The sequence below is a fragment of the Polistes dominula genome, unplaced genomic scaffold, assembly GCF_049000335.1.
Source record: "Polistes dominula isolate Pdom_NZ unplaced genomic scaffold, Pdom_raw_medaka contig_75, whole genome shotgun sequence".
Taxonomy (NCBI): Eukaryota; Metazoa; Arthropoda; class Insecta; order Hymenoptera; family Vespidae; genus Polistes; species Polistes dominula.
In genome coordinates, this window is record NW_028301003.1 from 3,059,236 (window position 1) to 3,074,445 (window position 15,210).

Genomic DNA, 15,210 nt, shown 5'->3' on the forward strand with positions numbered 1-15,210 from the left:
TACTGTATCGTTATCCTTTAGTTTATTTATTGAACAAATTTTACACTCGTTTTATCATATTTGTCGATATTTTTATATTTCTAGAAAAATGATATTGCAATTTGATAAGATTTCATATCACAGATTAATATATAATCATGTATAAGTATTGTTCATTCTTTATTTTATTTTTTTATTATATTAATACCTTTAATATTTCATTAATAATAGTATAATAATGCAAGTAACAATAATCGAATGATAATTTGTATCAAAGTTTAATTTTCAAATTTAGGTTAGTTTTTGTATTAGAATTTTTTTTTTTTAATGTTAAAACAATTTTAAAATACATGTAATATTATTTTTAGGTTAGTATCGTTCACTTTTTACTTTATCTTTTTTATTACAATATAAAAGTAACAACGATTGAATGATAATTTGTGTCAAAGTGTAATTTTCAAATTTAGGTTAGTTTTTTTAATTTGATTCTTGTTTTTTAAATGTCAAAACACATTTAACAAACGTGTAATATTATTTTTAGGTTAGTATTGTTCATTTTTTACGTTATCTTTTTATTACAATATAAAAGTAACAACGATTGAATGATAATTTGTGTCAAAGTTTAATTTTCAAATTTAGGTTAGTTTTTTAATTTGATTTTTATTTTTTTTTTTTTTTAAATGTTAAAACAGATTTAGCATAGGTCTAATATTATTTTCAGATACTCGACCTGATTTCTTAATTTCGTTTTACTTTAGTTTGAATTTTTATTTGATCTTTTCTTTTTGTTTTTGATTTGATTAGATTTGATTTTATTTTAAATTTAATTTTTTTATTTATACAGTATAGGATGTAATTGATAAATATCCTTTGAGATAACATTTTGGGTTAATGTATATGTATATGTATATATGTATATGTATGTATGTATGGATATGTATATATAATTACATATACCTCAGGATTCGATTATTGGCAAGCGCGCCAAATTTGAATTCGGGTCGTTACACATACATCGTGATACTTGTGGTAGGATTTTCATTTAACATCGGGTTAATACCAACCTTGACTGATTTCCAATATTCTCCTGATAGTCAACAAGATAAAATACAGTATTTCAGTAATATAACATTTCATCATACATTTTGACAATTGGTATATAAATTAAACTAAATTTAAATTAATATAAATATAACAAACTAAGATCAATTAAAATATAATACATTTTATTTATTTAATTATTATTATTATTATTTTTTTAAATTATTTTCTTTAATTTTTTTTACAAATTATAATTAAAGGAACATTTTTTATTTTATTTATTTAATTATTATTATTATTATTATTATTATTATTATTATTATTATTTTTAATTATTTAATTTAACTTTTTACAATTATAAAATTAGATATACATTATTACATTTTTTTCTTTTGATACATTTATAAATATAATAAATTACAATTATTATTTGTTATTATATTAATAGAAATGAAGTAGGGGGAGGAGTGGGAGGTTTAGTTTTGAAAATACAGCTGTGACATTAATTTAACAACATTTTTAAATATAATTTAGGACGATTTAATTAGAGTACTCTCATTCACAGAGTATAATAAAATGAACGAGAAAATGGATGAAAATAATATTAATTATTTCTATTATAATATTTTTTAACGTTCCCAATTTTTATTTATTATTCATTTTGATGGTTTTTTTTTTTTTTTTTTTTTTTTTGAAATTGATGATCAAGTGATCAAGAATAGAATTTTGTGTTGGTAAGGTTTCTTTTTCGTTGTTTGAAATTCAACAAAATCGATCTCCTCGTTTAACTCTTGATTACCCTTTTTTTTTTTTAAACGATCATCTCATAAATCATTCCCTTTAGAAGGGATTCAATTCAGGACCAACGATAATGATCCTTGATCGAGAAAAGGATTAGTGTTTTAAGTAGACCTTAAAAAAGGGAAGAAAAAAACTCTCCAGGAAAATCGATATCCTTACCCCTTTTTTTTTTACGAGTTAAAGAGATTTTATTCAATTTACTTTTGCTTCGTTCAATTAATTGTACGTTTCCTTTCCTTTTTTTCTATTTTTTACAATTACAATTTAAAGTGTTGTGTAGTAAAACGGATGAGTGACCCTTGCTTTAAATAAAATAAAAAAAAACTGTCTTAAATTTTTTTTTTAATTTTTTCTTTTTTATTTTAATTTGTTTTTTCTTACATCGTCTGTAATTATTAATCTTATGATGAACCGTACAATAATATATAAGGTCATATTACCATCAGCATAACATTTTCAATCAGAGAGAACCCAAGAGTTTCCATTTACATGTTTCCCTCACCCTCTCACCCTCCATACACCCCTTTCGTATTCCTTCTATCTACTCATTTACAATTAAAATTCAATACTTGGTCGAAGCAAATGGTAGGACCCGTTTGTAATTAAAATTTTCACCATTTCCTAATGGTGATGGGTGTTTCCATCTATTTCGTTATGTAAATCATGAATGATCTATACAAGTAGTACGATTTATTCAAAGATTCCTTTCAATTGATATATATGTGTGTGTTTTTCCAACTGATTTAAATAAATAAATTTGAAAATTTTACTTTCCGAATGTTTTTCGGTAAAACATTGAATTGAGATTTTTGAGAAAGTCAGCAAAAATTCGAAGTTTAACTCAATTCAATTAATATTACAATTAATATATAAATTTTAATTATTTTTTTAATTTAATTCAGAACGTTTGGGTATTTAATATAAACCTTTTTCAATCCCCATAAAAAAAATAAAACCTTAGATTAATTTAATTAGTATTTTATTATTATTTTATTATATGTACAAATTAATTTTTGGGAAATTCCAAAATTCGTAGTATAACTCAATTTCATTAATATGAAAATTAATATATAAATTTTAATTATTCTGATAATTCAATGCAGAATGTTTGGTATTTAATATAATACCCTCTTTCAACCCCCATAAAAAAATAGAACTTTAGTATAATTTAATTAGTATTTTATTATTATTTTATTACATATACAAATTAATTTTTGGAAAATTCGAAAATTCAAAGTATAACTCAATTTCATTAATATTACAATTAATATATATATATATGTATTTTAATTATTGTTATAATTTAATTCAGAACGTTTAAGTATTTAATATAAACCTCTTTCAATTCCTATAAAAAAAAAAGAACCTTAGATTAATTGAATTAGTATTTATTTATAATTTTATTATATATACAAATTAATTTTTGGGAAATTCCAAAATTCGTAGTATAACTCAATTTCATTTATATTAAGAATAAAAAATAATAAATTATTAAAAGTATAAAAAATTAAAAATACTAAATTTAATATTTTATTAAATTAATATTAAAACATAAAATATAAATTATATATTTTTTATTTATATTATATATATATATATATATATATATATATATATATATATATATATATATATGCAATTAATATTTTATTAAATTTACTTTAGTTTGGGTTTTAATAAAAATAAAAATATTAAAATATTAAATTTAATATTTTATTAAATTAATATTAAAATATTAATAAAATATAAAATATAAATGATATTTTTATTTGTATATATTTTTTACTTAGATAATATTTTTTATTTATATAATATATATATAATTATATATCATTTACCATATACCATATACATATAATTATATTATATTATTTATTTATATTTTATTTATATAATATATATATATATATCGAATATCTTCTTCTTTTTCTTGCAAAACTATTTTTTCAATCGTTTAGTTATATAAGTGGGGAATCAAGTTTGAAGATAATCAAAGTCTGTGTGTTTGTCAATATCATGATTGGTACTTTAAAATGGTATTAAGGGTCATACAAGTTGTTCGATTCTAAACGATATTTATCGATCGATTGATCACTTTTCTCTATCTCTCTTTCTCTCTTTCTTTCTTTTATTGATTCATCTCAATAATGTCAAAGTAAACGACGATAAGTGATAGAAGGAAAATCCGATTTTTAGTTTAAACTACTTTAAGTTTTAAAGATTCTTTGTATTTTTCATTTTATTTGATTATAATAAAATAATTTTAAACTAATTATTTGTGATAATTTTTGTTTTTTAAATAAAATATATATATATATAAGTAAAATAACAAAATTACGATCATGGTAATAAATAATAAAAAAAAGGACTGTTAATAAAAATAATTTGAACGAACTTTTGAAACTGTGGTTATTTTGCAAATAACAATTTGATTCTAAATAATAATAATAATAATTCCATTGTAGTTTTAAAATGATGACGAAGATCATTTTCCTGTTATAAAGATTTTATAAGATAGTTCGAAGATGACACACACACACACACACACATATACACATGCACAAAATCAAATAAGAAGAAGAGATGATGATGACTGTTCACTATGACGTGTAAAATACATTGAAGTATTTTAATCGTTTTTGTAAATCGATTTGGAAATGCCAAAGCAAAAAGGTAAAAAAAAAAAAAAAAAGAAAACGAATAAAATAAAAAGTAAATTAACACAAAGAAATTGAAACGGAAGCATAAAAGAGAGAGACAGAGAAAGAGATAGATACCTTTGAGTTTATGAATCATCATGACTCTTACTAATCGTACACAGCTTCCTTTTAACATTTCTGTGAATAATCTTTGTTTCAAACATCCATTGCACCATCAAACTTAACAAATTCAATTTTTTTCTTCCACTAGGATGATACATTTAAAAAAAAACAGAATTAGAATAGGAAGAAACAAAATAATAATTAATAATAAATTATTATTTATTAAATTAGGAAAAAATGAGTGTAAAGGGAAAATAAAAGAATGTTTATTAACTATTAATAAATTAAATTAAATAATTATAAATAAATATTAATATAGTAAATTAAATATTAAATTAATTATTAATAAATATATTACATATATATATATATATATATATATATATATATATATAATCAACTCTCGTTAAATAATAATAATAAAACAACAAATCTATTATTTCTTAATATAAATTTAATTGTAATATATTTATAATAATTATATAATATTATTTTTATTATTTTTATTATTTTATTATTTATAATATTAAATATAATTAATATTTATTAATTTAATAATATAAAATATATAGTTTGATATTTTATATATTTATCTTTTTATAAATTACCATTGTGAAATGATATAATCTAAATTTGTTTATATCAACCTGAGTTCCTTCTTTTTTTATTAACACGTTGAGCGCCACGCTCATTTTCAAAGAAGTCCCCGTCAGGCCACGTTCGTTTTCAAGGATTGTCCCCGTCAGGCCACGCGCGCCGCTTAGATGTATCATGTTATACGTTGTCAGTCACTGATGACTGACGTGGCTTAATCGTAAAGTCTGTGTGTCAGTCGTTAATGACTGACGCGGTATAAACGGAAAATCTAGTGTCCTCTCCTACTCTATCTCTCTCTTTCTCATTGGTTTATTGATTTTTAAAAATTACCATTGAAATGATATAATCTAAATTTGTTTATATCAACTTAAATTTCCCTTCTTTTTTTTCATTAACACGTTGAGCGCCATGCTCATTTTCAAAGAAGTCCCCGTCAGGCTACGTGCGTCGCTTAGATGTATCATGTTATACGCTGTCAGTCACTTATGGCTGACGTGGCTTAATCGTAAAGTCTGGTGTCCTCTCCTACTTTATCTCTCTCTTCTCATTGGTTTATTGATTTTTTAAAATTACCATTGAAATAATACAATCTAAATTTGTTTATATACCAACTTAAATCCCTTTTTTTCTTTTTTATTAAACTAACAAACATTTGAACACACTCTCTCTCTCTCTCTCTCTCTCTCTCTCTCACTCATTGGTTTAATAATCAATTATGAATAATCGTTGTGGAATCCGTTAGGAAATGATCGTCAATCAAACTTGAGCACGTTTTCGTCGTCACGAGCAACACGCTTGGATATTTTATCGAACCCTGATGGGTTGGTGTTGGGTGGAGTGGGTGGTGGAGGGGGTGGTGGTAGTTAAAGGGAATAGTGGAGAGGGGAACAAGGAACAAGGGGAATGAGTTGGAGGAGGTGGTTGTCGATGGTTAGGGTGGGGGACGAGTTTATGGGGCTTATGGGGAAGTATGAGGGGCTTTGAGGGGTATGGGGGGCTTACTTCGAAACCATTAAGTCGGGCATTTATATGCGATCGGGGTCGTTAACTGCAGGAAGCGCCGGCGCGTACGCACACTAATGCATCTACCGTTTTTTCTATTCGTAATATACGTTAATCCAACTCACTAATACACTCACATATATTCAGAGAGGATATGGGGAGGGGTAGACATAAACACTTGTAAAGTTTTATAAGTGTGAAACGGTACAAATGCTTGCCACGTGCCGTTCTATCGACTGTCATCTATTCTTTCATAGAAATATATGTGTACGTATGTGTGTATGTGTGTTTAATAGGGGTGGTGGGTGGTGGGTGATTAGTTGAATGTATGGGATTGTTTTAGTTTACCGTCACGGTAATTTTTATTCAATTTTTTTTTTAAATATTAAGTAAATGTATTTTTATATATTTTTTTAAAATTATTTTATTTAAATATATTGTTAACAATATTATAACAATATATTGTTAATTTAATTTAAATTGAATTTTTAATTTTAATTTTATATAAATTTTTAAATAAAAAATATATTTTTATTTATTATAATATTATCTTATTATTGTAAATATATTTGTTTCTTTTTAGTATAACAATTTGTATGAGAGTACAGTTTTATTTATTCAAATTGTTCTTAATTTAATTTTAATTTAATTTAAAAATGTAATTTTTCTTTTTTTAATTTTATTTAAATTTTTAAATAATAAATATATTTTTATATATTATATTATTATTATATTTAAATATATATTGTTTCTTTTTAATATAACAACTTGTATGAGAGTACAGTTTTATTTATTTAAATTAATAATTAAGTATATAATTTATCATTTATTTTATATATAACAATTTTTTTTTTTTTTTGATACAATTTCATATATTCTTGTATACATATTTTTTGATACATGTATGTGTGTGTGTATGTGAATGTGTGTATTAATACGTTGGTATTGATATGTCAAGGAGGTCAGGCAAACATGAATCATCAATTTTCCACTTCTTCAAAGTCCTCCTATAAAGATCTATATACTCAAAGTGGAATGATCGATCGATCTCATCACGATGGCCTTTTTCATCTTCTTCTTTTTTATCATCATCATAATCATAGTACAATATAATAATACTAACACAAAACTAGACACTATTCATCAAGTATCAAACTGTCAAAACCCTAAAACTCTAGCAAACCTTTTTTCTTTACTTCAAACATATTTTGATTTTCTCATTCTCTTTCTCTCTCACTTTTTTAATATTAATGTTAAAATATTTTTACAATTATTTAATCATTTTTAATCATTTGTTATTTAATACAATTATTGTTATATTTTATCATTTATTTTTTAAATTTATTTTCACCTAAACAACAATATTTCAAATTGGTTATCTTTCTCTCTCTCTCTCTCTCTTACAATGATTAATTTCTCTCTCATCTCACATACAAACACACACACACACATACAGCAAGCTCTTCTAAAAAACAAACTGTACAAAAAAGAGACCGTAAAAATAGGGTCTGAGGGAGGAGGCCCTTACTCAAACAGCGTTTCAAACAAAATTACCAACTTTTTTTTTTATTTCCCTCCCACTTACATGCAAACACACACTCACACACTTACATACATGAACCTACACCTATGCATACTGCTTTCCAGATCTTCCTTCTCTCTCATTCTCTCTCATTCTCTCTTATTTTTCACGTACACGTCTATATACGTTCACGTATGTGTGTTTGCACGCGTGAAGTCAGTCAGTCAGTCAGGCAAACATTCATCCAAACGTGGTGCCAGCATCAACAGCCCCATACCAACCCAGTATATTCAGTAACAGTAACAGTAGCATCAGTAACAGCAGCATCAGCATCAGAGCTTCAGCATCAGCTACGTCTAGACGGCAATCAAGAGGGTTTACACATGTGCGTGTGTGTATGTGTGCATGCGTTAGGGGAGGGGGTCTACCATCACTCGTTTAGTTTGCCCTTTAAAGTCCCCACATCAACCCGACCCCCCCCAGTCCAACACCAACCTTGTCTAGCACCGTAGGAAAAACCCAACGACCGTGTGTGATGATGGAATGAGAAGAAAAAATGTGACCAACAGAGAGAGATGGAGATAGTTGTAGGGTACCCTAGGATTGGATGAAGTGAACTGAGGTGAGGATGGGGTTGGGGATGAGGGTGGGGGTTGGGTGAGTTAGAATTGTTGGATATTGGAATGGGTTGGATGAGTTTGGGTGAAGGGGTGGTGGTTGTTAGGGGGTTTGATACCGAATCCTCTTCAATGTTGACACCCATGGACAATAATTCATCGTTCTAGTTTACTTTTCAAACCTTCCTCTTCTTCCTGGGGGAATGGGGGATGTCCTATTTCAACCCTACTGTATTTTATGGTGTTCTTTTAGTTTAAGCGTATTTTTTTTCTCTTCCTTAAACAAACTCGTTACCCTTCGACGTTGTCCTTTTTTTCTGACCTTCTTCGATGTTTTTTTTACTTCATTTTGTCCTTTTTTTCTTTCTTGATTTATGCGATATGCTACTTCGTGTTCGTTTAGGATGATTGAAGAGAAAGAGAGAGATAGAGAGATAGATGAAGTTTATTTAATTATCGGGGTAGGTTTATTTAATACGTCCAATTGTCTCTTTGAGAAGGACAGGAGGATTAGGGTGGAAGTGTTTTATTATTTTTTTGGTTTTCATTTTTTATTGTAGTGTTTGAGTGTGTATGTATTGGGTTAGGAAGCAAATGATTGCGAATTTTGCCGATAGGTGGACTTTATATAATCAGCAATGATTTTGTTGCTAACATAAAACTTTGTCATTTTTTTATAAAAATAATTGTGGCATATTTTTTATATTTAATTTTTATTTTTTATTACGTGTAGGGTTTTTCTTTTAGTGTATTTAATTTGGAAAGCAAATGATTGCAGATTTTGCCGATAGGTGGCTTTTTAAAACCACCAATTACTTAGTTGCTAACCCAATACTTTGTAATTTTGTTGTAAAATTAATTGCTGCATAAATTTTTCAATTTTTTATTTTTCTACAATGTTTTTTATTATTAATATTTATCACGTGTATGGTTTATCTTTTAGTTTGTTTAATTTATATGCGTGTGTATTAGGTTTGGAAACAAATGATTGAAAATTTTGCCGGTAGGTAGACTTTTGAAAACCAGCAATGATTTAGTTGTTAACCTAATACTTTGTAATTTTTTTATAAAAATAATTATTGCATATATTTTTATCATTAATTTTTATTACGTATAGGGTTTTTTCTTTTAGTGTGTTTAATTAATTAATTTTTAATTATATGTTTTATAGTTTTTTTTAAATAAATGAAAATGTGTGTGTGTGTGTGTGTGTGTGTGTGTGTGTGAAATAGGAAAGATATTGGAATTACGTTTATTGTACACAATTTGTTAAATAGAAATTAATTCTTCTTTCCTATTTCTCTCTTTCTCTCTCTCTTCTCTCTCTCTCTTTCTATCTTTCACTTTCTCTCATTTGTATTTGTTTTAATTTTTTATAGTAAAATCAATTGACCGTGGTACGTTGCGAAATTGTACGCGGATTGATTTTACGTTCTTTCTATTTTATTCTTCTATTGTTTTTTTCTTTTCTTTTGTTTTGTTTTTTTTTTCCTTTCAAAATCGATTTCCAAATCGTGCACGTGGAAATTGCATTCGAATTCATCTTCCTCATCCCCCACTCCTCGCTACTCGTCCTTTCTATCAACCTGACACACTATTTCCCTATTGTTTATTTTTATCTCATCCCTTTTTATTTTTTTTATTTTATTTTATTTTCACTTCTCACGTATAAACTCGATTCTAAATTGTAAATAATAGTCTTGATGTTACGTTTCAATTAATCTCTTCCACCGTTTCTATCTTTTTTTCTGTATTTTTTAAATGTCACAATGTTTGTCCACTAATAATTCCAAAATTACTGAACCGATTTTAATGAATTTTGTTTTATTTTGTGTAATTTTGTTTAATTTAGAATATAGGATAATTTTTATCGCGTATATTTTTCATTGTTAATCGCTAATTTAAAGAAGTTTTATGTTTAGGTTATCTAAGTTTCTAGATTTTTGAAATATTCAATAGATGGCGTTGTATTATATAAATACAGTAATTACTGAATAGATCTTAATGAAATTTTGTTTTATTTTTCTGTCCCGTCGTATTACAATTTAATTTATTTCAATTTACATACGACATAACCTTACTTCTTCTATTATTTTATGCATTTCATTCTAATTGTCATATTATTTTGTGTATTATAGTATTATATTAATAATAATAATTTAATTTATTACTAAATAGTTTAGAATTACATTAAATCAACATTTATTATTTAAAAGTTATCTAGGCTTTTAGATACTGTACAAGTTTTTAATAGATGGCGTTTTATTAGAATTCATTTTAGTTTACATACGACATAACCTTACTTTTTCTATTTTTTTTTTGGTTTATTATTATTTATGTATTCCATTCTAATTGTGGTATTATTTTTTGCTGTTATTTTAATTTATTAAATCAATATTTATTATTTAAAGGTTATGTAGGTTTTTAGATACTGTATAAGTTTTTAATAAATGGCGTTGTATTTCAATTCATTTTAATTTAAATATGACATAACCTTACTTTTTCTATTATTTAATGTATTCTTTGGTAATTGCGGTATTAGGGGTTTGTTTTTAAACCAATAATTTTCTCTCATGGAATGTCCTTTTAACCTTTCGACGACTTCTTCGTCCTCTTGTCACGCGCGCGCGCGTGCGTGCGTGAGCGCGTACACTATTACACACATACACACACGTACCAATATGCGTTCTTTCTCGTAGGCAAAAGAAAACACGTTAAGAATGCGTATATAATATTCTTTTTTTTTCTTTTCTTTTTTATCTTCGTCAAGAAACACGCACCCTTTCTTTCTTCTTTTTTTTTATTTCTAGTGAGTGAAAGAGAAAGAGAAAGAGAAAGAAATAGTGTGTGATAGTAGAACGTTGTTGCATGGAATGAAAATTGATTTAGAATCGATCGATTGATCGATCTTACGAGAGAAGAATAAATATTATCATCCACCATGAGAAAGAGAGAAAGAGAGAGAGAGAGAGTTGTAAGTGAGATGGGTAAATTGAATTTTAACGTTTAGTTTCACGTCTATGATTTTCTCGATTGATCTTACGAGAGTTGAATAAAATTGTCCAATAAAAATAATCAGAAAAAAAGGATAAAAAATATAATGCATAATACAAGAGAGAAAAAGATAGAAATAGAAAATGAATTGAATTGAATTGAATTGAATTTGTAAATTGTTCATCACATTTTGTAATTTAAGATTCAGGTAATCTGGAATTTTATATTGGATTGTCCACAAAGTTCTAGCCGATTTTGATGGAAGATTGAAATGTTTTGCAATTTAATTTTTTTTTTTGGTATAAATTTATTAAATTATATATAAATGCCATCTTGTTTTCACAATCTTTTTCCATCTTTACGAGTAATTTTAAAATTTTATTTTTTCCACAACTTTTCAGGTTTTTTTTTAGCAAAAGAACTTTAATGCCATCTACCGGAATTCGGCACGAACTTTCCGGAAAAGCTAATCTAATTATTGATAATACGAACAAAAATAATAGGAAAAGAGATAAAGACAAATAATAATTGAATAAGAAAATTTGTGATTTATAGGTTATGTTATATTGTGAAAAATCAATGTGTGTTATAATATGATAGTATGGTGTTGTATGGTTTGTATGCAATAGATGGCGTTATATTTTAATTTAATTTATTTTAATTTATACACGACATAACCTTACTTTTTTTTAGCAAATAATAATTGAATAAGAAAATTTGTGATTTATAGGTTATGTTATATTGTGAAAAATCTATGTGTGTTATAATGTGATAGTATGGTGTTGTATGATGTTGTATGTAATGGTTATGGGTATAGGATCTTTTCTCGTTCGTTGGTCCGTGCGTAATTAGTAACACATGTGGCAAACATCGTTGAGAAACCCCACCCATCGATGCTTTTATACCAAAGAAGAAACGTTCTTCGTGATTCCGATAGACATATCCAGTCATCCTCTTCTTTCTTCTTCTTATACACCATTGAAATCTTTTTTTTATTCTCCATTTTTATTCTTATTATTCATTTTTTCTTCATCTTCATCTTCTTCAGCTTTTTCTACGTTTTCTTCAAGTTTATTCACTTGAGTTAACGTAAGATAAATTGACGTTATTTTCTAACTATTAATAGAATTCATCTTGCATTATGAATTGAATACACCATCACATCATTTTATAGTCATTTGTTAATCATTTGTTAATTATTTTCTTAGTTTTTTTTTTTATTGTAGTTTGTTTTATTTATTCTACATTATATTATTCATTCAATTTTATTCACTTATTTTCTTTTTTTTTTTTTAATTGTTTAATTGTATTATTATATATATTTTAATTATAAATTAAATTAGAATGTAGTAAATAACCATCACATCATTTTATAGTCATTTGTTAATTATCTTAATCTTTTTAAATTAATAATTTATTTTTTTTTTTTATTTACTAAATTTTATTCATTCACTTTTCAATTTTTTTCTTTTTTTTCTTTTGAATTGTTTTATTTAATTATAATTCATATTTTAATATAATTAATTGTAAAAGGAGTGTAACCCTTCGGGGAAGCAGTAAAATGTATCTATCTATCTATCTATCTATCTATCTATCTATCTGTCTATTTTAATATAATAAATTTAATTACAATGTTGTAAAAATTATTAAAAATGATGATAAAAATGATGATAATGATAATGATGGTTTATAATAATTACAAAGAGAAATTATGAGTGTATAGGGGAACTAAAATGTTTTTAAAGGGGGTATGTATACACATAGGGTGTATATAAATATATATATATATATAACTATGCAGCTGTTAGTGTCATATGTCTCAATTAACGAAAGTGTCTCCCTCATTAGTCATTCTTTGCTGATCTAACAAGTGAAAAAGAGAAATTAAGAATTTCAGAAAAATATTCATTTTATAATCCACTATTATATTTTTTATTAAAAAATAAAATAAAATAATTTATTTTTTTTTGATAAAGGAAAAAACAAAATATACAAAATATATCAAAAATTCTTTACAGGATTGAAAATACAATTCACCATAAATTTAATTACCTTTTATTTTAATTATTTTAATTATTTTCTATTAATATTTTATAAAAATTATTTTACTTTTTAATTAATTTGATAAATAAAATAAAAACATTTCTAATTAATTCACAAAAAAAAAATAAAATAAAATAAAAATACGATAAAACGCAGACAAAAGAAACGAACCAAGTATTTCTATTGTAAAGAAAAAAAATTAAACTTGTTACTTAAATTATTAATTAATATTATATTTAGTGTCTGTGTGTGTAGATAAATAAGTGTATGTAAATGTAAAAAATAACCTCAAAATAATCTCAAAATAACCTTAAAATTAAGTTTGATTTTAATATTTGACATAGAACATGAGACACACATTAATGAAAAACATTGAAGATTTGATCAATCTTTCATTTGTTATCTTCCCCAATCCTCCCTCAACTCTCTTCACCCCTTATCTTATTTTTTTCTAACCATCTTTTGGTATTTCCGTGACCATTTCGATGGTACGTGACGTTCCTACAACTAAAAGATCTCCGGTTCGTGCTTTTTTACCACTCAAAGGATCATCCGTTTAATTTTTTTTCTTTTCTATCTCTTTCTATTCCTTTCGTTATCATTCTCGTAACGTTTCTATCACAATACTCTTTCTTTTTTTCTTTTATTCCTATTATCTTTTTTTTTTATCCCCGTTTTTGTCCTTTCATCTGTATCATATCGTTGTCTTCGTCATCCTTTTATATTTTTTTTTAATTATTTTTTTTATTATATAAAATATTCGTGATCAAATGCATGAACACGGACTGTAGTAATCGCCTAACACGTTTGAATTTATTATATATAATGTTTTTTTTTTTTCATTTGTATTATTGCTAATCTCATTACGAATAGCTAAACTATTTTTCATTGGTCACGTAATTTTTGATAATTTTTTTTATATATTTTACATGTGACGTCATTCTTCTTGTAATTTAATGATAGTAAATTGACCTAATTTTTTTCTTTAATTATTATTAATTATAATTAATATTGATAATTTAATATGAATTAAATTATACAACTCAATTGATACATAAATATATATATATATATATATTTTTTAATATATATATATATATTAATATTAATAGGAAATAATTAAAAATCAAATTAATACTAAAATAATACATAAAATATATATATATATATATATATATATATATATATATATATATATTTATGTATTATTTTAGTATTAATTTGATTTTTAATTATTTCCTATTAATATTTGATAAATGATTTTCTTATTGTATTTTTTATTTTAATTATTTTATATTAATATTAATATTATATAAATTATTTTATATTAATTATTCTATATTAATAACCACCAAACATGGATCCTACGGGGATTCGATCCGTGGGTAGTCTAAAGGGGAGACACCTTACTTAAACAGCGCCTCAATTACCTGAGCTATTCAGTGACTACCATATTTTATATTAATATTTTATAAATTATTTTTTTCGTTGATGTGTTGATATTGGGATTCTGTTAGGGGCGTGGCGTAGCAATTCGACCTATCTGATCTAATTTTGAATTTAACCACCAGATAGCGTATTCAAGTACTAGAGATCCCACGTGACGTAGCAATTCGACCTATCTACTCTTATTTTGAATTTAGCTACCAGATAGCGTATTCAAGTTCTACAAATCCTAATATATATATATCTGTATAGATAAATACAGATACATACATACATACACATATATAGATATTAATAATCCCATATGTCGAAGTTAATTCGTCATTGTCATTGCGGTGGTTAGTGTCGACGACCTGTTAATTACAATAAAGTACAATGTGTTTGTCCTAGGGACATTTCTTGTCAA

At 25.3% G+C, this 15,210-nt stretch overlaps 1 protein-coding gene across 2 annotated transcripts in view; it reads left to right on the forward strand.

The window, feature by feature from the left end:
- Positions 1-15,210, forward strand: part of Mmp2 (Matrix metalloproteinase 2) — a 152,795-nt gene that overhangs the window by 1,759 nt on the left and 135,826 nt on the right. The gene's annotated exons all lie outside the window — the stretch shown is intronic.